We start from the raw sequence: 23958 nt of genomic DNA on the forward strand, positions 1-23958 counted from the left end.
GCTTAAACTCAATTTGGAACTACATATATTACCCAATGCGTGCAAGAGTAAACGTTTCTTCAAGCACAGATTTAAATCTACTCCAGCTTTTTTATCCATTAGATGTTTACAAAGATGTCATTTAAATAAGTAATGAACATTTCTTTATGCAGAATGAGCTGCAAGCCTTATTCTATTCAAATGCGCCATCGCCCTCCGAGGAAATGAATTTCTCTCTTTCCTCTTTCTATGATAGAATTGTTCTCCTTGAATACCAGGTTGTGTTCCAGGGATTCTGTTTATTCCAATAAACATCTTAGCATGTTTCACAGTGTTAATTGATAAATGAATTAGTTAAACTACATGATTTTCTGCTTCAGGCAGAAACTCTCAATTATCTGCTTCAATAATTTTCAAATGCCAAGAGTAATAATGTATTCTCCTTAGTTGGATGGAAACAATATAATTCCTTATTCTAGCTTGGCAGACGATTTCAGAGGTGTGAGTCTGGATGAATGAATAATACCGTTCGCTTGCTTGGGATTTAGAACTTTCTGCCTAATTTGTATAATGCAAACTGTTGCAGAATATCGAAGAGACTGTTCTTACTAAATGGTCGTTAAATCCTTGTGATTTAGACTCGAGTTTAACATTATCACTCTCTCTGAAATTTAATGAAAAATGAACACACGTGAATGGGTGAATTCATGACAAATAATATATAAAAGGTGTGTGAATAGACATTAAAGGTGGATATTCTTGACCGCAACCCCATCAACAGTAAACGCCATGTTTGTAGAATAACTGCAGGAAAAAAAGAACCAAAATGTTGAAGATGGCTTCTTTGGCTCTGAGTTGCTTAAGGTACTCGCAAAACGGAACAACATGTTAACCATCAAAAACAGTTGGAAGAAGTTCGGAGTAGGCACAGTGCTGCATCATGAAGGCTTCATCTCAAGTTATCTGGCACCTGATGCTAATGAGACCACATCCAGTATCACCAAAAATCGAACAATGTCCGTTTGCTTGATTCTGGGGGGGGGATCTGCGGATTCACATCGTCAAGACTCGTCAGAGATAGATCTCAGAAGAAACGTAGTTGGGAGGCATGCCGTAAGGACAGAATATAGGTAAAAAGAAACTACTACAATACCTCCAAAATCTTCGCAATTTCGCCGGATCCAGGGTAATGGCCGCCATCTTGAAGAAGACCAGATTAGCTTCTCGGACGATATGATTGCTGATGTTCCCTTACAAATCGAAGCAAAGATGTGCAGTATGAAGAAAAAAGCTTCTCGTGTTCGACCTTAGCCTTGGTCGTCAACTAACGTGAAAGTTTATTATGCGACATGTTAAGCGTCTTATCCTGGGAACAGATTTCTTGAAACATGTTTGCCTACTTGTTGATTTGTGAGGCAGGCTTTAACATAGCAGCAGGACATAGCAAGTTCGAAGTTATGACGTTTGGTATGGGCAACAGGGGCAGAATTTTCAACGTTACATTGAAATCGCTCCCATAATCCATCCCAACATCTCAACAAAATTAATAGATAATAAAATATGGAAGAGGCAAACTTCATCAAACGGTTCATCAGTCAGTCTTAAAAGTGCGGAAAGATGAGTTAACGCCAGAAAACTGGGACTTAGGCATTATTTGGGGTTACGTTGCTGAGTACGAACGTGGGCAAGAGGCTCCAAAATCAAAGAGCTCACGTATTTTTCCAGAGCATTAGGAGTATATAAAAGTGCTTGAAGTCCGTTCTTAGAAACAGTTCATGAGCAACGTAATATGTTTTAGTTATAAATATCGGTCGGATATAACTCACCGTTGTTTAATAAGCTGTGTATAAGTGGTTATATAAGAGGATAGCACTGGTTTCTTACACTTCCTATTACAGAGGTATCAAAGCTTCATGTAAAAATAGTTCTGCTGGCCTGAGGGTTTACATAGCAAAGATACCAGAATCGACACAATTGATAGCAGGGGTAGGATTATGGAGGAAGTAACATAACGACAGGAAGAAACAGAAAATGATAAAATGGAAGAAAGAAATCATGAAGGAATGCATCCACTGAGGTGTAGAGCGACAAGAACGGATCTAAAAGGTGGACAAATGGAAGCAGAAGATGACAAAACATCCAATAACACGTGGAAAATATCGGGGTCAAATTTGAAGTGGTCACCAGTCAGTTGAAGGCCTCAACGCCTAGTTTCAAGAGTATTGTATATGCATACATTAAGCCAGGATATCCACTTTCGCATTATACTGACATCAAATTCTCGAATTTGAAAAGGAGCAACAACTTTGACCTACTATAACTTTAATAGTAACGGTTCTACTTGGCAGGTGCTTTATAGGCTGCAAGATTTTATGATCCTAGGATGACCTTAAGAGGGTTTTGCAGTCAATTACTAAAAATTATAATAATTTACTATTATCAATCTTATTTGAACAGACATGGGTATGAAGGATACTTCGGAGTCTAATCACCATATAGTGCATCCTACTGACTTTTTTCAAATGTTACCGTTGATTAGCAGGTTCCGAGAATGAGTTAGTGAAAAAAATGACTACTTTCCAGACCCCGCCCTCCCCCATTGTGAATTAAATGTCAAAACTGAGACAGTTTTGAAAAGTACTAATCGAGATCTTGCATTTGATAACCCACATCACTACATTTGCTGTAAAAACCTTTACCCCCCTTATATTCGACGTAGAACGATGTAACCCATTGTGTGCGTGAGCGTTCACAGTTCGCACCTTCCTACCAAGATTGGTGTCAATTGGTGTGTGTAACTGTTTCTGAGAAAACTTCGTGTAACCGACAGACAGTAAAGCGATTTTAAGTGTAGCACCATTGACTAAAAAGCCTCGGAAATAGGCTGGCACCTCAGTTGATGCTGCAGGACGGGCCCTGGTTCTGTTCTTGGCACATGGATAGCGTCAAGGCGACAGTAAATTAATTCGAGACAAACAAGTACGTGTCTACATGCTAATAATTGGTATCCTCAGTGGAGAGATGGACAAATTCGCAAGAACCCTTCGGGGGAGGCACATTTGCTACAAGAACCTCGATAATGCGGTGCTAGAAACTACACACAAGCGATCGCAGGCAGATCGAATCCCTGCCGAAAAAGATGCCCACTAGGAATTGCTTGACAGAAAGGCCTCTGACCTGGCTGCCAATGACTACATCTCATTCAGGGCGAACTTAGTGGTCAGGTACCACTGCCTGTAAAGTCGTTCCTTACGAGACTATGCACTTCAACTTCGGCTGTTAATTGTTCTCTTGCGAATCAGGCCACCGGTAAAAATTTCGAGCAGAGTTCAAGAATTGGTTCATCCTCCATATCCGCAAGCACTGCCGACATTTGTGGTACGTCCACCTGCCGGTGTCAGTAAAGTGAAGTGAAACGGATGAAATCGCGAAAACAACTCTGGAAACTCTACTCCCGCTCACTGAGTTCTGTAATTGGGTTATTGCAGAAAGCGTCACCCTTCCAATATGGAAAATGAAAGAAAGTTCGGAAAGGTATTCAAATGGCCATCTGATCCGCTTGCTTTTCCACACCATGAACATTTTTGAACGCATTCCTGACAAAGGTATTCGCCACATCATTCAAATTACCGTGAACTCATGAAGAAATTCCATGAGAAGCATCGCTCTTTACATCGCGTTTTTGGATCTAGGGAAGGCGTTTGACCGCGTTGCACACCATCTTTCTCTCTCCCTCTCTTTACCATGATCCTAAAAGTAAAGTCGGAAGTGTGGTAGGTATATCAAAATCGTTTCGTGTCTCTGTCGGTGTTCATGAAGGAAACGTTCTTACACGACTCCTCTTTTTTTTGCTATGGACACGCGTTACTGCTCTATGCGGATGAATTCATGAAAAACTTCTTCAGAAATGCACTGATTATGTTATGTAACACTGTCTAAGGATTAATCTGAATATAACAAAATTTTTGATGGAAACAGGCACTATCACTATCAATGGCGTTGAACCAGAACTGGGCGATTTAAATATCTCGGATCAATGCTATCAGCCAATGGTGAACTCAGTTGTGAAATTGCTTCACGTTTCAGCGCTACTTGGATGAAATTTAGGCATATCAGGCCATGATCACATTCGAAATGAGGGCCGGTTGACCCGCTAGGGAGGAGGAGGGCGATAAGACCGTGTCAGAAGAGGACCGTGAGATTATGCCTACACGGTTGCTACTCACGTTAAACTCCCAGGACCTTCGTCCAAAATGATAACATCCGCGATCGATATGGGATTGCGCTGAACGTGGAAAAATTGCCAGAGGGTTGTTTTCGATGGTGTGCTTTTTAGAACTGGTCTGAACATCAAACTCGATTAGAAGCAACCGAAAGGCCAGGGAAACAAAGGTGATTTGGTTTGCTAGATGCCTGACCAAAATCACGCAAACGGTCAAGACGAGCCGATCCCGTTCTAAATGAGACAAAGGCTACTACTTTACTGCTACAGAAATATTACAGATAGTCGCCGATAAAGAACACAGTATTTTGGATGACCATCCTCTGAAAACAATAGTCATACCCTGCACAAGTCATATTCAATTCTTATTTAACATGTCGTTATGGGTATAGTAAGCAGCACATTGATTCTCCAGCATGAATCATCAGATGAGCCTCAGCTCAGACCACATAGATCCTAGCGCTACACCATCACACCCCCACGGCCATGTTCAATAGTAAGTATCTCATAATAAAAAACATAGAGCTGACCACCGGAATGCCTTAAATTGTTAATAGCGGCAAAACGCCAGTAATTCAAACTTGTTTTAACCAATCTTCAACGCATCATCCGATCCCTCGGCATTTGAAATAATAACCAATTTCATCCAAACGTCAAAATTCCTTTCAGTTCAGAAGAGGTTTGCTAGAGGTGACATTTTGATCGTAATGGGTAACTAAATGTGAAAGTGGTCTCTGATGACATCTTCCTTGGGCATGTTGAAGGAAGTGACCGAAACCGCAACAGTGAATGTGTGTTGACTTCTCCAACTGCAGCATAAAGCTTACCACGTAGTTAGTTAAGTTTCGCCTTACGAGCAACGAACATTTTATCAGGTCGACCATACCGCAATTACTAATGGATTTTTCTAGGGTATACCACACACGACAACAATAGGTTTCACATCCATGATAATAGGCAGCTGGAGAGCGTAGTATAACATATGGCGAAATTCCACCTGCTGGGAGTGATATGACAAGCGGATATGAACTGTTGCTCCAAACAAAAGCGAAATGATCTTTGCCTTGAAAGCACTCAAACGGAAAAAAACCGTCGGTCTACTGGATTTTATCTCGCAGCTCCAGCGGTCGCTGCAAAGTCGTGACTTCCAATCATTTGTAAATGCTCGGAATATGAAATTTTTCCCAATGATGGAAGAAAGGGGACAGTCGTTACGATTGAAGGGAAGGAACGTCACCAATTCATATAACAACCTCAGGGGTGTTTGCGTAATTTCAACTGTCGTCAAGATGTTAACTCAAAATATCTTACAAAACTTGATCGACAGAGAGCAAGCTGGTTTGCGCTTAGATCCTACGGATCATTGTAGTGTGGTGTAGTTTAGATCGCCACTCCACCTGATCTTCATCGATTTCGGGAAACCTTTCAGCAGTGTGAACAGGGAGTATATCTGGAGTGCTTCACACAGGAAGGTCCCTCCTCGAGGAACTAATACCTTTAATCACAGCGAATTTGATAGGGCAAAATGAAACGGACAGCATCGAGGTAAAATTCCAGAGGAATTTGAAGCCTAAAATGGAGCCCGCTAGAGTACATTATGTCCCCGGTAATTTTTTTTCGTCGTCCTCATGATGACGTTCTTCATATTACCTTGTCTGAAGGTCGTGGGGGGTTCAGCGGGCTTTCATCTTTCCTCAAACACCTCGACTGCTCTTATGAAACCAGTTAGTTTTCTCATCAAGTAATGGGCACCAAAAAATCGACGTTCTCAGTTTGATATTGGTTTGCTTATACGTTTAGAAGGCGTTGTTTCTGTTCCTCGATGCCCTAAGAGTGCTAGAGCCTCTTCCGTTGTTTTGTCCAAAATTTTGAAATGCAAATACTCCTCACCTTTCGTCAGTTCATATTTGTGTCGTGTCATAAGGGTATCTGGCCTAAGACAATAACTAATGAAGAACGTGATCAGCATACGAGCCACAGACCCGTGGACATGTTGATCAAGAAGCGAGAGTGGCATATCGTACATTAAGCAAGGACAACAACTGCACTGCGGGTTATGCCATGTAATTGAACTCACTGCCCCAGGATGCCAACAAGTGGGTCGTAATAGAGCTATGTAGCATAGAGCAGTCAACGTGGAGTGCACTATCCTGGAAAAATCCTGGATAGAGTAAAGGAATATTGTCGTGACGTGACAAACACGTGGGCATGTATGACGAGAAAAGCCTCAATAGAGGTCTACAGTAACCATGTTGAAAAAATAAAAAATAGGATTTTCTTTATTACTCGTGCGAAAGTTTTTCAAAGGATAAGGAATTTTGAACGTTTGTAAGAGGAATGCAAGGGCGTTTTACCAACCAGCTTCAGTAGCTAAATAATTTACAATAGCTTAAGCAGAGTTTGAAAAGCTAGATAGAGATCTAGTGTATAGTGTGGGTTCGGAATAGGACATATACATACACTAAGAGTGTCTAAAAAGAAGAGCGGTGAGAAGTCACAGACTTTGAATCCACCCGCGAGTTTGAGAAATCAAGTCGTGGACGAGGCACGAATTTTGGAGGCCTCATCAGATTCATGGTCACCGACGAAAAAATCTCTGGACGACAGGTTCTCCAAATCAGTGGAAACTCGGCACTCGGTGTCTACAGCGCGATCAGGATAGGATAGGATAGGACAGCAACTCCCTAACTGAAATGAAATGCAAACCCAACTACGGCCGGCCTGTTGGTGGCATTGTTACCTAACTCTTCCAAAAAACGGGAGAGGTAGGATCGGCAGAAGGAAACTCCAGCCGCAAAGAAGAAGGGACTACAGGTTTGTCAGAACCTTCTCTTCCGCCTCTACCAGGAAAAGCAAAAGAAGGGGAAGCAGGTGATATGGATGCAATTGGTCCTATTTTGGTATGCAGGAACATATCCACGCAACCCGGACACCGTGAACGTAGGAGGGCTCCAGTCAACGACGATGGGAGGCACTGCAAAAGAAGGCGAAGTTTCCTAGGAGTGAGGACAAGGGCATTGTTACACCACCAAGTTTGGCGATATCCGGAGAAATCGGACGCAAGAAAGTGGAACTTTCGATCGAAGGTGAGGACAAGCTGGTAACCTCGGTGAGATCCACACTGAACGCAGCAGACTTTTCAGTTAACGGCGGCTTTCATATTAGACTACACTTATTCCCATAAACGTAAGGGTTAGTCAAATTAAACTGCCGCTTGCCGAAGCCTCTTCCTATCTACTGGTAGCAACTGCAGCGAATAGCATCACATCCATCAACGGATATCCTGCGATTCATAAATGAATCCGGGATATTCCGTTAGATGGAGGAATCGAGTACAATGAACCACTAGGGTCTGAGCGCTCCGAGACTTTGCCTCTCTCCCACCTTAAACACACACATTAGAACCACTAAATATCGTCCAGGTAGGCTCAGCTTTAACTTTTCGAGTTGCAAAACGATTCAAATTTAGGTCAAGCTTAAGAGAACGACTGATGATAAAGTCAATTATTTTCATGGTGTCAGGAGGGCGTCTACCGCTACTTCAATTTTACATTCAGAAATGAAATAAAAATAAATTGCTTATACTTACCCAATTTTAACTCCACTATGTTCTCGTTTCCAGCGAAACTAATATCCACTTCGTTTAATCATTAAAATTGATCCTTGTACGAGTATTTATCTAAACTAGCCCCAATCACAATGAATTCTTTCTATTCCAATTCGATGCTTTCTTTGCCACCTTGGTTTACAGTGGCTATATAGGCCTGTGATTTCTTATTGTTCCTTGATTGCTATTTCCTCACTTTTTCTTCTTTTCCTCGATGACGAATCCACCCTTTACGATTTATTTCATATCATTAAATCCATTTAGCAATCATTCTGGCGGTAACAGTAGAGGCTGATAACAATGGAATTTCCTGTTTATTTTATCGCAGATACAGTTGATGTAGGTGTCTCAGCAATTTCTAGTACTGGCGTCCTCGACGAATGTCTGGAAAAAGATAGATAAATCAAATTGTGGTTTATGGAAACAAGGTGAAAATTGTATTAATGACATGGCAATAATTTTATATGGAAAGGTATGTTATATGAAGGAAAGCATAGAATCTGTACATTATAGCAGAGTATATTTTTTACAAATAGTAGGGTAGATGTAGATTATATGTCTCTAAGTTATCGCCACCATTAGCTACTCTGCGACTGACAAAGTATTATTACGTAGATACCGAAACTACCATAAAAAAATTTGTTATGTATGAATTACAATGAAATACTCGAGGAACAATCTGAGCGCATAATCGATAATGTAAAGAAAGTAAAGCTATTCGTGGTATCCTTGCGAAGAGCTGCGTAGAAATTAAGGAACATTAGGTTGAATCAAGATTTAGCAGTGGCAAAGTATCAGCGAAAGGTACAGCGAGGACCACAGGAATATTACTGTCCAAAGCATATGAAACATGAGGGTGATCGCAAAGGGTGGACAAAGAGCAGATCACATCAGCACAGAAAACTCAACGGTGGCTCCAAAACTCAGAAGATCACAAAAGCTCCAATAATTTTCAGAGAGATACAATTCCAACCTCTTCATAACTCAATGGATGACATTCAAATGTCAAATCGCTCAAGGCCTAATTTGTGTTTCCCTATGTGAGGAGTATAACAATGCTGATAGCATTGGCTCGAGATAGTTAAATCGCTCAGTTCGGTTAGCGGAAGTGACCTGCCCACCCCAGCCCCAAAGTCTCAAATCTAAAATGTACCGCAATGTCATCCGCCCTGTGCCCTCTATGGTTTTGAGTGTTGCCCGACAATAAAAGATAATGAACGACGTCTTGCGGTAATGGAGGCGACGATTGTGCGTTGGACTAGTGGCGTGGTACGTTTTGATTACATCCGAAATCAGGATATCGGCGATCCATATGGGGTTGCACCGATCATGGAAAAACTGCGAAAGGCATTTTCGATGGTTTGGTCACGTAATCCGTGCTAACGAGAATTCATTTGGTCTGAACATCGAAGCCGATGGCAAGCGACTAAAAGGCAGGCCGAAACAATGGTGGCTCGATGCCCTGGGTGGTGATTTAAAAGCCTCGCGATTACATCTAAATCAGCCATTTGAGAAAATAAAATGGCGAAACCGATCACGACGAGCCGACCTCGCTTGTGAACAGGACAAAGGCTGAAGAAAAAGTAGAAGACGTGAGGAGCGATGAGTACATGACAGTTCCGTGTCACATAGTTATTATAAATAAGTTATTTGATGGAAATTTAAATAAATTATTTGATGGGAAGCCCTGTATCCTGTCATCCTCATACGCTTCACACTCGGAGTTTAATATTATTAGTAAATGCGAAGAATTTAACTTATAACTGATACAAGAAAGGGCTGGGGAGAACTAGATTTTTCATGGATGGAATTTTAATATTTCACTGGAATGTCAATTATTCTCGTTAATTATGACGTCAGCATCTTATGTATTTGTATGGCTTAGGATGCGGTAAATTCGCAGGAAATTGATAAGTTTAAACGGCTATAACTTTGACATTAATAGTTGAATTTTCATAAAATTTGGCATGCGTATGCACGAGAAAGTTAAACTTAGAATTGAATTGATTTAATTGAAAAAGAAAGTTTAGAAATTGAATTGAATTATCTTTGCAAAATAAAGAAACTAAAATGTGTTAACCAAATTGGTAGGTGAACTATTATTTTGTGCGAAATTTAGGGAAAGTTAGCCTTGTGGATCAATTTCGTGTTGATCAGGTACTTAGGAAGAGTTCAGTATGTTTCTGCTGCGATGACTTCAGGCGTATCTAACTAGAATTTGGAACTGAAAATAAAAAATTAATTTAACCCGAAAATTAGATAAGACTCGACGGAATATAACTAATGCGTGGATTGACACCTAAGGTTCACCAAATTTGATGGGATTTGCAGCGCCCAAATAGGGCCAAATTTTCATTGAATTCAATAGTGGACATCTAGAAGGCAGCCAATTTCAATAATAAGCTTCATATTGAATTGTTAGGTAGAGATCACATAATTTCTACCAGTGTTCTCTACCTAGACTCCACGTATACGTTCTTTCCTTTTCAAGCATTTAGCTACATGTATTTTGCCTGGAAATCAGTGTTCTTTTGATTCATTCCGATCCCTCCGATCCCGAAGGAGAATATAATTTTCCTTTCCTTTTCAATGTTTTGTGTAAAACAAAACCCTATTAAAATCGGTTTACTATCTGTCTGTCCCCTGTCTGTCTATCCGTCACACGCATTTTTCTCGGAGACGGTTATAGCGATTGACACCAAATTTGGTAAGAAGGTGGGAACTGTGAACATACAGTGAGTTACATCCTTTTACGTTGAATTTAAGGGGGAGGGGTCCTCATACTATTTTTTTTTACCAAATATAGTCATATCGGGTATCAACTGAAGGGTATCGGTTAGCACTTTCCGAAGTTGGTCTTAGTTTTGATATTTGTGGGAAAGGTGGGGAGTGCGGGGGTCGAAAATTATCATTTCTTTAACGGGCCCATTCTCAGAAAATACTCAACAGAAAAATCTGAAAAAAATCAAATGTTCCAAAATACCTTCCATACCGATATCGCTTCAAATAAAGTTAATAATAGTAGATTACTATAATTTTTAGTAATGGGCTGCAAAAGCCTCCTTAAGTTCATACTAGTACCTTGAAATTTTATAATGTATAGAGAGCATGATCCTAGAGATAGAGCATGATCCTACCAAATTTGGTGGAAATGGAAATTATAACTAACTAACAAAGTTATAATAGGTCAAAGTTTGCAAATTCAAGACTATAAATGTCAATATCACCCGAAAGTGCATACTTTCACATAATATATGCATATATTGCGTGCTACGTTCTAATGGAGCAAATGCACACTCAAATGTCTTTATATAAGAAACACACCAAACCTTTCATACCTTAAGCGTCCAGCTTCCGATTTCCCGACTTGTTTACAATAGTGGAACTTTAAACTTCGGAAGTGATTGTCTCTCCAGAAGTTTATATGATAGAATACATACCTTCGTATATGTTCGAGGATCTTGCCGTCAGAGCTTCTGAGGAATATTTTTTGCCTGCTTTCATGTTGAATAGCAACCTTCCTAGCCAAATAACTACACTGCTTTTACATTCTTTCTTCTTCGTCCTTCAGCGCTCCTTAAATATTATATTTTGAGTGATAGCCAGTAGCCAATAGGATTTATTCTTGGTATCAACAAGTACGAATAAGGTGCCAAGGTAGTGCGAAAATTATTATCATAGAAGATAATAAATGGTACCCTATCCATTATAGCACATAATCAAAAACATAACTCCATAGAAGGAAAGATGCAAACTCGAAATACATGCTGTTATAGATGCACTGCAAAATCTTCGGTAGTCGAGCATTTCTGTTGGATTTGAAGATCAAAGTTTTATCTAAATGGTCAACGTTTCAGAAAACCATGGTTAAAGAGGACTTGGCGCATTGCAAGACGAGCCATGCCCTTGATGTAGTCTGAATGCCAGAGTGGGCATCGTTCTGGAACATAGATTAGCTCCACGAACGCACTCACTGAGTTTGCATCCTTTATTGAATAACAAAGGGACTAGTTGCAGCGATTTATCGAGTCCAAGAAAGTCGAAGTAGATGAGACAATCAAAGTCAACAGCGACATCAATATAAAGATTCCATTCATCAAGAGAAAGTTATTTTCAAATGTTCAAAGAGCTTTTCTATTCGACTGCATCGTTGGAACTTTGTTTGAGATACTCATCGGCGCCGAGATGAAAAATTATGGAACCGTTGAATTACAGAGGGAGTAACGAGGCAATAGTTCATGGTTGGAAATCATGTATACTAAGATACGCCAAAGCTGCAGATCTGCAACATTTACGAGGAAACTTTCAGGCAATGTAATAAAAGAAAGGCGCAGAAGAGGTCGCGGCGGAAAATAGAAACAAAGACTTGGAAAGAACATTGGATGGTGTCTCTGCTCCTGAAGTTCTAAAGTTTTCCGTAAAAACAAAGCCTTAGTGAAACTCTCTCGAGACCTGCCTGTCTGCCACACCGATATCCAAACTTAAACCTGAATCGGAAAGTACCAATTGAGAGCTTTCATTTGGTACCGCACATGGCTATATTCGGTGAAAACAAATTTCACACCTCTTTTTTGCACGCATGTGTACCCCCTCCCTCCTTTCCCCTTGCATGCATGTGGGTTCACAGCTCACGCTTTCACACCAAATTTAATATTCCAGGGGTGTTACAGGTGTGTGTGATCGACACCTTCGTATCTATCAGTAAAATTACACTAAGCTAAAGTGGTCTACATGAACTTTAACAAGGCTTTCGAAGTGGCCGATCCTCAATTTTTGCTGGATAAACTACGTAATTTGAAGTTATCGAGCTCAGCAGGCTATAATTGTATTTTTTGATCGAACTCTGTTTTTCAAAGTTAAAGATCATCTATACAAAAAAGTCTTTGTAGTTTCTGGAGTACCGTTAGGTAGTCACTTAGCTCCTCTCCTATTAAACATTTTCATTTCTGAACTACTTCGTGTATTAACAGACACTTCTCGCCTGTTCTATGATGATGAATGTACTATAGTCAAGTTGATTTTGACTTCCTTCAATCTTAGCTGGAATCTCTTAAGCGCATCCTTAATACTAACAAGTGCAACGCGAAAAATTTAACAAGAATTCATCCCCAATTTGTAGACAATGCGTTATATCATTGACACAGTTCAAGATAGTGAAATGCGCTTTCATCGGCAATATCCTACCAACGATGAATAAACAGTTTGGATGAGCAAAGGACCTTGAAAACATTTCGGCCACCAATACAGCCACAGCCCTAAAAACGAATCTATCTAAAAGCCTATTTTTTCAAAATCATCCCTTGTTAAATACAAGCTGGATCTTTTTAATGTAAAAACCCTTTCATTTAGGAGAACATTAATCTCAACCTACAGCCACTTATAAATAGTGCACTAAATTTTATGATAATACCCTTCCAACAAAGATTATCTTCAACGGCCATTGGAAACACAGTAGACGTACATACACATTTACATCTTTGCTTAAAGGATGTCAGAACGAAAGACATCCCTTGGGTATAGCAAACCCATGAACAGATTCCATCGAATATTCAACACTGTCAGCGCGCACTCTTCCTCCGACCTATCAAATTCCCAATTGAAAAATAACCTTGCTAAGAACAGGCATTCCTTAAACTCTTATTTCCATCCCCAATTTACCTTGACTACAATATTATGCGTATAGTTGTTATCATACTTGTTAACTTCTCTTATTTCTGTTTGTTTTGTATATCGTACTCAAATTTCAATGCCATTGACTATACATTACTGGGATATTATGGAATATCAGTATTTACATACATTATGAACTTATAACTTCGTACAAATGGGACCTGGGGCTCCGAAATATTTTTATGTTTGAAAGACACAAAATTAGAAGCGCAATGGTTCCGGTTCCAGACTCTTTAAATTATGTTCAATTAAAGTTTTCCGTACCTAGTAATTTTCCTTAGTATCCTGCGGTATGTCGCTATTTGCTGCAACCAGATTCCGCCCTGACTTCAACCTCTATAAGGTTGTGGGATCCGATTTCTTTGTTGAGAACAACGTTCAGATTTTCTCTTTGCTCTATGAACCACGGACAATGGCACATAATGTTCTCCGGGTCTTCGCGGGTAGCGGTGCATTAGAGTATTCTGCCAATAATCACCATATCCCCTAAGGAACTGTCAGGTAATTCTCCATGCATTTGCTTGATCTATTCCCTACAAACAAGCGGCGCTTTCTGGAAGCATCTCACCTTGACTGCCATCTTCTATACAGTTCCTTTTTGGTGGCTCTTCGAAATTCCACAATCATTAACAGGCGGATCCGTCTTTTTTCTCTGGTAAAAATAGCATGTCTCATTCGCTACAAGGCCCAAGAGAACTAACTATTCCGGCTATGGTACAATTATGAGAGGCTCACCCTCAGAGAGGAGCCGCGTCTAGCAGAGCGATTTCACTGCCTCTGCGATTAGAAGCTAGCGACTATATTTTGACCCTTCGAAGAACATCTGCATAGCGGATATTCGCCTGCTTGAAAATAATTATTATTTCCGGGCGATTCTTCCTCCTCTTGTTTCCCTCTTTTTTCTATCCTTAATTATACACTCTTCAGGCTATCGAGTAATGATTGCTTCCAATATTGGATGCGTTTAAGTCGCAGTGGAGAAACTACCTACTATTGTGGCTATTTTTGCATAGTTAATTTTCTTCGGCCTGCTTCCTGAAATTCTGAGGGTTCACTGGCACTGTCCTTACTTCGTTTGCTTGCTTTAGGCATTCTTCTCTTCCAGTGTCCTAATATACAACAACATGTCTTTTATCAGACTCCGGATGTTTAATGGATATTCCGACTCGGCTTAATGAACTTGCGTAGTTCATTTATAAGTTCCCCAAGTGAAGGAAGCGCAGTTCTCATTTGTCTCATATTTTGTTCGAAAAACACCGACTACCCAAAGCCATTATTGTCTCCAGCAGTAATCCTCTGAGCTCTTCCCAGAAACATTCAATGTGGATCTACTTTCAAAACACTTAATAGGCAGATGTGGTTCAAACAGTCTTCATGGATTTGTTTTCTCTAATTTTCTGTCACTAAAATGATCATAACGCAGACCGACTTTATTGTAGAACGTTCATCCGAGGTTTTGGATTCGGTCAACTCTCTGTCCATCGGCGTTATGTTTTTTTTTAAGAGGGGGGAATAATCCAAACTCACTGGCTTGGACAAGCCCAAGGGTGGGATTTTTGCCCACTAAAACGACCCCGACTCTTCCATGCCCCGCGGTACCAACATACGGTATTACATCACGGGGAGGAGTCAGCTCACTCCAGCTTTGTCACCTTTCTTCTTTACGTGGCGTACGTAACCGCGATTTTCTCGTTTCTTCTGCTTTTCTCAGTTTATTGGAAATAGTTTCGATCATAGAGTTGACTGCCTCCCAATGCTCCTTACGCGTTAGCATTCTCCGCAGTAGATTTTCTGGTACGAGCACTCTACTAGAGTCTCCTCTATGCTTTTCCTTTCTTCCACAAATCTTGGACAGTGCTCTGGACTCTATCGCAGTTTGGACAATCGGATGGGCTATACAGTTTCAGCCAGTACAGATACTCGCGATACCTCCATGCCATGTAAGAAGCTTAGAAAAAATATAATTAATCTCACTGTGCCGTTTTTGCAACCACTCCTTGGTGCAGGAATGAGCCTGTAGGTTCGCCGACCCTTTCCGGAGCGTTCCCAACGGCCTTGTCATCTATTTTCAGATCTCTCTATTACGGCGTACTTCCTGAGGGACGTCGTAGCAGCCTCTGCTGTTTCCAGCCTGCAAACCTCCTCTAAACATGTACGCGTCGAACAACAGCGAACATGTCCTACTTGGATTTCACAGCGAGCCTAAGGGCCTTATTCAGCACTCCGTCCAGGACAGGGGATCTACTGTCGCCTATTCTACCGCAGATTCCCAGTAGCCCCTCTCTAGTGACTTCTGGAATTGCTTTCACACTCAGAGATCGCTGGAAGTTGTTGATGCCGCTCCCTTGCTGGGCGAATAATTTCCAACAAGAGGGTAAGGTACGTAATCTGCGGAGACGAACGGCCTCTAAACTGCCCCATCACGATTTTATAGGCTCTCCCTCACGGCTTTATTTCTGCCTCTGAGCAGAGCTCTTTAAAGTATTTCTCTCGCTAGCCCAATGACCTTGGGCTTGGAGGCTTTCTGGACTTCTTTATAGGCGCACTCTTTTCGCCCCTGATCGATTCTACCTATCGCTCTCTAAGCCATTCATCTGGCTCGGTGACAGGCTGACCGAAGGCTTCACCATTCCACCAATAGTTGGGTTTTCTTCCGGGGAATGTGCACCTCCTAGGCATGGATGCGTCACCTGCTTCGGCGATGCATTGGAACGGATGGAGAGTTTTTCTTGTAGAGGCACTTGCTTTATAAGGTTGACCTAACCACACCTCTGTGAAGGTTCGCTCATATTAAGATTTTAAAGACCAGCCTGACATCTTTCTCGGTTTCAGGTAAGATGGTTTTCTTTCCTGCGGCTTCCCCCATGATTCAAAGAAGATTGCCTGATGATCGCTGTGAGTATAGTCCTCGCTAACGCAGCAGGACATACCAAGTACCCGGAAGAGCCAACGAAGGTCAAGTCTACGATTGAAGCAGACTCTTCCTTCTGAAAGGTGTTTTCATCAGAAAAATACCTACCTGTGCAAAAGCCTCTAATAAATTGCACCCCCTTACATTTATTCGTTTGCTACCCCACTCAAATGGCCAATCATTGAAGTCACCGGCAATTACCTTCGTACTACGTCCGTTTGCGTCGAGAACAAGATTGTCAAACATACATTCCTCAAATCAAGATGTAGCAGGTGTAAACATACACACCACAAATTTTCGCCCACAAGGCCACTGATTGTCTCATTCTAGCACATTATATGGCTAATCGACCACATGCCCATATCGCCGGTCCACCAATCAAATCTGCAGTTATCTAGTTTCTATAAGGTTCATTTAAGATGTCCATTTTCATCCCCGATTAATAGGTGAAATTTATTTGAACTTCATTTTCTCATTGCAGTCAACGGCTCCCTAAATTGTGGATATTTACCACTTCCGCCAATATGCCGACTGTTCCGCCTCTAGTTTTCTTCGCACAGCAGGCATTTGGAATCCTTATTGTCCACTTCCCGGATCGAACAATGACGCTGATGCATGCCTTCATGCGGGGTCCAAACATGAGACATTTAAAACACCTCTCAAGTCAGATCTGTTCTCTTAAACGGCAGATAACACATCCAATCCAAACTTTTCTGACCACCAACAACTTCTGCGAACCATATTGTGGCCGTTTCAATGCCATCCCAGGCTGTTTTCCAACTGACAATAGACTTTTCCGCTAGTTCTTCTAACTTGAATTGTTCCTTCAAGGCAGTTCGAATTTCTCCTTTTGATGTCATATCATCGAGATCCTTACACTGTATGTAGATGTCATGTTTTGGGCGCATACTGGAACATTATCGATTAGAAAGGTTTTAATTTCAGTGCGAAAGCTGTCAGTTTTGCCACCGATGGATTTTTTTCCAGCTCGAACATGAGATCCAATTTCTGGGTTCTGCGAATTCCTTTGACATTTCTGCGCAAATTCTTTAGGTCAGGATCAGCTTTGACATTTTTGAGTATCCCCGAATAGTACAGATTATCTCTGTGATACTGTTGGGGCAGCGGGTTTCGGTTTCTTCTTAGAATTTCTTTCGTCCAGCTGCGAACTGTTATAGAGGACTCTGATAGCCCTTGCCATATTCTTTTAATAAACTTCGATAGCTCACCTATTTTTGCTCCGAGCTGAGCGAAGGATAATTTTTCCGGATCAGGGCTCTGTTCTCTATGAGCCCCGACGCCATTACTCCTTTTATCCGCTTCTTTATCTTTGACTTGTATATACCTTTTTATGTATTATTTCTTTCGCAGTCTTTGGCATTAGCCGAGATCTCAAAGTTGATGAGGAGCTCGTGAGGAATTGCCAGATCTCCCAACAGGTGCGACCCCAGGTGGTTGATCTGTTGATCTGTTGATATGTAAATATATATTCGTGCACTTTCTCTTCTGGCTCTGCATGGGCTGCTCATCTCTGATACGTGGACCAAAATGGCTATGAGAAGGATACCGAGAACATAAAAAAATAGAAGATTACCGGCGGCTTCTAAGAGGGAGGAATTGGGCTCTCGGTCATCGATATTTCTCGACTCGGGGGTGGACAACTTGGCCACCGTAGAATCCAATGCTACAAGTATTTCAGATTCGGAGAAAGAAGTGTTCAAGCGTAGTACCAACTTACCGAGAACATCAGTAATAGCACCAAAACCGCTAACAGCGCCCACAACATGTATTCAAAAGGGGCGACAACAGGAGGTACTCTAGGAAAAAAGGGACCCATTCAGGGGCTAGGAAAAAGTGGACCAATTCGGGAGGAGCTCGCCTATTTGTCTCTCAGAGGCACTTTTCTCAAAAACGGTTCTACTGATTGGCACCAAATTTGGTAGGAAGGAACATACGCCCACACATATAATGAATTACATCATTCTAAGTGGAATTTAAGAGGGGGTGTAAAATTTTGTATCATCGTGTATAGTCATGTGGGGTACCAAATGAAAAAGTGACAATTTATTTTTCCACGGACCCATTCTCAGAACCTACCCAACCGAAAAATCTGAAAAATCTAGAAGCTGCTACTATAGGCGAAACGAATACTATGACGTAATATATACATGCATTGTACAATACGTGGTATGTAGTAATGGGACACATATTGAGTGGATATTTATGTTTTTATATAAGATATACACAAAACCGTTTACTCCTGAAGCGTCCTGCTACCGATTTCCCGACTCGTTAGTATTCTCTAAATCTCTCCTGGTTAGAAATTATCTCATTAAAATAATATCAGGGAAGATTAAGCTTGGGAATTGAACTCCCATCATCATCATCATCAAATCTTGTGTGTAGTGGAACTAAATTTTCTATCAAAAGCTAAATGTTTTCCAATGGTATTTCCTGCAATATTCTGTTGACAAACATTTACGCAATATTTTACGAGTAAACTCAGACACATTCTACATTGTACCTATCAAATTCAATCCCGAAACACAAACTTATATACATAACATACATATGTATCAACATTAAGCAACAATTGCACGAAAGATAAAAGGAATGAACACAACCTAAACCATCTTGTTTTCTGTTATGCGGTTCCTTATTGTCCATCAATATCCAATGTTCATCGTCGTCGTCTCCCCTAGGCCTACTCCATCTATCAGTTACAAGACCTTTTTCGTGTCTTTAGACACGCTATTCATTCGAAAAAAACTACTACTCAATATCCTCAAAAGGCTCTTAAATTAAATCCTTGAACTTAGGCAGGACGATGTTTCTATCTCCAGATATTGATCAGAGTGAAAAAAAGTAAGTCGGGAACATGTACGAGTAGAACACATCAAACGAAATGTGTAGAAACACATTGGAGAGAACACAATAACATGGGTGAATGGAAGATGGGATTTGGAGAAGAAATTGCTGGGAGGAAAAACCTCCAAGGAGTGGACTAAATATAATCCGGGTAATCTAAAGACAGTGTGAGTGTTATCATAGTTGGGTGTTTCAACGTTGTTTGCAACATTGGAAGACATACTCCCAATGTGCTATATGAAGCGTAGTGGACCATATTTGCAAAGCCTTTGTCCTTGCTCCATGACTTTAATCAGAATAGTAGTGAAATCCGAGTACCACAAAACAGATTCAAACATTGACTAACAGTTGTTTTGGAGCCGAGACTTTCATCCGCTTTCTTGCTGTCGACAAGAGTTTCGTCTTCCTCGAAATCTAATTCGAACGGATTCAACCTCCTTCAACTCGGTAACCCTCCCAACCACTTTACTTATGATCGTTACACGAACAGGAATGCAAACCGAATTTCCTTAAAGGTTGCTTTATACCACGATGGCTTTAATGTCTCCCCACAAGTGCGTAGCAGAGTTTCGTGTGGTAAAACGATATTGGAATCGTGGCACACGAAACAATTTATACATTGAAGGCGACATTGTGGTCGCTCCTTTTGTCTGCCAAAATGAAAGTTTTGTGTCTCATATTAGGGGCTTTGTCTGCTGTTAGGGTTACCTGAAATAATCTGCTTAATCCGATTATTTTCACGCAAAGTATACAATGTACTCCCGTTTCTTAAGCAGAAATTATGGTTAGGAGAAGTATGATTAGTTTGGACGTAAGTCGTTAGTATCATTTATTATTATACGGAGATGTCATCCAGGAAACGCTAGATATAACTGAATGCGATATCGACTCCTTGAACTATAGACATCAACACGAGAAATCATTTTCGGTTTTTACTTAGTCTACTCGGAATAGCAATTTTTCTTAAAAGTGGTTCAGTCTGGTGAATAACTAGATCTATCTGTGCTCCGGCTTGCACTACAGTCGTCCGGCTTACGCTTTCGACCATGGTAAGGACACTCATCCTATGCTACCTCTACCCTCGACGAAACCGTAACCACTCTTTCTTATTGTGAATTCTTGAAGTCTTGGAACCCAAAAAGCGGGGTTCGTCAACCAAAGAAAAGTGGGAACAAGTTCGTTTTCAATTGGTGCGGTCCTACGTCAAATGGATGTCCACTTAAGATTCCGCAATCCCTAAACAAAAAAAAACATTTAGCTAACTCTAAACTTAAGGACAGAGTGCAAATGAGTATATAGTTCAATTCAAACAGAGAAAAACCGGAACACTGTTTCGGACCTGCCGTCAACGATTAGGGTTTGAGCGGTCTTACGTGACTAGTTTTTTGATTTAGAAGAGGTTCGCAGAATCCAAACACATATCACAACACACACAATTCTTTTGATTGTTTATTTCCTCGTACTGAATTGCTGGGAAATTCCGCTTGATTGTTGGCAGTATTTTCCCCTTTTCCTAATATGAAGCATCTTTTCTCTATCATCCCATTTCCAATTTCCTAGATCCTATCCTCTTTGCTTTCCCATATAAACTCAAAAATTAACACATTCCAAATATGCATTTTCTATTCTATGAAAGAAATTATCATTGACCTTGTTTGTACACTTATTATTGTGATGTCATGCAGGTTCTTACGCTAGCATGCAATTAAGTGAGTTTCAACCTAACGGATCGATGCAGGCAAAATATTATGTGCTGTTGCGAAATGGCCGAATGCGTGCTGCGAGCTATTGATTCAGCTGATGTTCGATGATGCACTATATGCAACAGAAAATAGCGTTAATGGCGATGGTGCTATTGTTTGGCGCAGACTATTTCCGAGGAGATACGAGAGGATTATTGCAACTCGAGAACATTCGTCCAGGAATCAAACGTGAATTGTGAGTCTTGAAACCCTGAGAAGGGCACCAAACGGTTGACCCCAAAAAGAGGTTGTTTCAAATAGTTCTGATATTTAGCGCTTTCGAAAATAAGCGTAAGATTCGCTACACCTTAAGGAAGGAAGTGAATAACAATTCCACCAAAAGGTTGATAGCTCTATCAATTTCCAATATAATTTCACATGCTTTCCATTTGAATTTAAATGTTTTGTTCCCGTAAGAAAGAACAGGAAAGGAATAAGGGCATACGATTTTGTGAACTAACTGCCGTCATAGCACCTACACTTTCGATAAGGTATACAATGTAAGTGCGTTTGTTTGATCACGGGGAATCGAACGTGGCCCACTGAACTGTCTGATAAGGAGAGGGCGCGAGCCTTTCTGCGGCAGATTGTGTTCTGAAGGACGTCTCTGTACACTGCCCTTAAAAAATCAGTAAGTATTGGTTACAGCTCAGGCAGGAGCAAGCATTTATTTTGATTCTTTTGAGGTCGTTTTCCTAGCGATATTTTTCTCTGAGTAAAGTGAGGATCAGGGGCATGTGTAAAACTGATACTGGTGAACCTGGATTAGGAACACGTGGAAAACTGAATTAGTGACACGAGTTCCTAATCCAGTCAAGTTACTGCACTTTTCCATGAACTTTGGGATAGCTTTGCTCCATGATTTGCAATAGCCAATTTAGATGTAGTTTTTGGGCATACCACTTAAATCAATCGACAGACGGAGAAACTGAGAAAGTATTGAGATGATTCCTTCGACACAGACAAGAGATTGAAATCAAGATTTCGCAACTGGAAGCGCAATCGCTGAGAAAGCACTGGTTGGAATAAAAGCCAACGATACGAGAAGGATGATAAAATTTCTAACTTTTGTCTTTCTTTTGGAGTAAAATTAGATACTTATAATTTCTTTGGTGCCATCCCTGACTGGAGCCTTAATGTGCTACATTCTATATCCGTTTGACTGGCTGAATTTGAGCCCTCACCATCCTTCCGGTAAAGTAACCAGCTAGTTCCTGATTTTTTTTCTTGTAGGTTCATCTGGAAGATAGTATCGCTTTTGTTCTTGATGTATTGTAGAACGTGGATATCGTGGCAAAGCTCCAGATTACTGATTTTAAAGATGAAAGTCTCTTTTAAGCTTTTGTGGAAAACAAAACCTTCCTAAAATTTGTTGACTATCTGTTTGCTTGTATTTTTGTTAAGGAAATAAAAATTTTCAAAACTCGCAGGACATGCTACGGTATGAGAGAAAAACAACCCCTAACTCCTCTCCTAGCCCGTGGAAATACCATAAGATGTTAGACCCCGAGGCTGAGATAATTCACTCCAGCTTCTTTCTCTTAAATGTGGCACTCGGGACGGAACTTTACTATTCACCCATGCTTTTTGGAGTTAAAACTGAAGAGAACCCGATCTTTAAGTTGATTACATCCCAACCCTCTCGACACGCATTAAAATTTCTGGTACCAAATCTAACTTAGTGTTTCCCTTAGATTTCCTCTCTCGTCCACTAATCTTGAGTGGTCGAAGAATATATGCTTCTGCAAGATTCCATCACAGTTTGAATAATCAAATGAAGTGTTAAATTTAAATCTGCGAAATCTGGCGATATTCTCCATGCCCCGTTAGAAACTGAGGCAAATTGTAATTCATATCTCCACGCTGTCTATCCAATTACTTCTTGATGGCAAGGATCAGCCTCTATATCCACAGATCCTTTTCTGAACATTTGCAACACTCATGCCATCCTTTATAGATCTTACCATTTCGACATTCTTCGTCTTTCACAAACAATAAATCGACTTTGACAGTTTATGTGGGGTAAACTAGATCTGAAGAGCCTTTCGCTGAGGCTGCATATTCGAACTCAGCTCTCTTGTTATAAGGAGCCTACAACCCTCCCAGATTCTATATTATTATGGAGAAGTCAAACTCCTGGTGGGCACTTTGTCGCAAGCATACTACACCTCTTGTTTTAAGCTGAGTTTCGGGTATTTCTTCTTTTCCAAGTATTTGTTGGTCTTCTGAAAGTCATGGTATGATTCCCAGCGTTAATGCGAGTATAATTTCTTTTATGGCATATTTTTTTGAGAATTGTGGGACCCTAAGTCCGCGTCAACTTAATGCTGGACCCGACCAAATGGGGGCAACTTATTCCCTTTTTTTGTTTTTGGTTCACGGACCCCTCATTTAGGGCTTAGCAAGCAAACTTCAAAATATGTCAGGCGATGACGGCTTTACGGCTTCTTACCAGAGCAAAACAAGAGGGAGTAAGTTGCTCCCCATTTGGTCCGGTTCGGTATTAAGTTCATGCGGACTTAGGACCCCACAATTCTCAAAAAAATATTTTCAGCTCTGGCCAAGCTCTGATCAAAAGGCGGATTGGCGCTCAATGTAATTCGTAGTCATGTTGTCTTCTGCGAATTATATAAAGGAGCTTTCAACAACTGCGAGCCGCTTCGGTCACGCTGTTCCCAGGGCAGAGGTGAGGCAGCGTCTGATGATTTGCCTCTGCCCTGGTAAGAAACCGTAAAGCCGTCATCGCCTGATATTCTTTCATGGCGCTTGATAATGAAGACCGCTTCCTCCTTAAGTAGCACTGCAGAACTCTCTAACCAACCAACAACACTGATTGCTCTCCATGAGTATAATTCAGATTGCAACTAGTTTGAAATTGCAATCGGTGTATGCCGTCGACGTAGCCCACCACCGCCTTTCTCCAAAAAGATAAAATATATTGTTGCCATAAGCAGCCAAG

The 23958-nt window shown here is 40.9% G+C and overlaps 1 protein-coding gene across 3 annotated transcripts in view; it reads right to left on the reverse strand.

Annotated features, from left to right (window-relative positions):
• LOC119657413 (irregular chiasm C-roughest protein-like) overlaps positions 1-23958 on the reverse strand; it is a 526753-nt gene that overhangs the window by 161953 nt on the left and 340842 nt on the right. For all 3 annotated transcript variants that reach the window (XM_038064308.1, XM_038064310.1, XM_038064307.1), the window contains one exon: positions 7791-8192. The gene's annotated coding sequence lies outside the window, so the exon portion shown is untranslated. The remainder of the gene's footprint in view (positions 1-7790; positions 8193-23958) is intronic.

The sequence above is a fragment of the Hermetia illucens genome, chromosome 5, assembly GCF_905115235.1.
Source record: "Hermetia illucens chromosome 5, iHerIll2.2.curated.20191125, whole genome shotgun sequence".
In the NCBI taxonomy this organism is placed as follows: domain Eukaryota; kingdom Metazoa; phylum Arthropoda; class Insecta; order Diptera; family Stratiomyidae; genus Hermetia; species Hermetia illucens.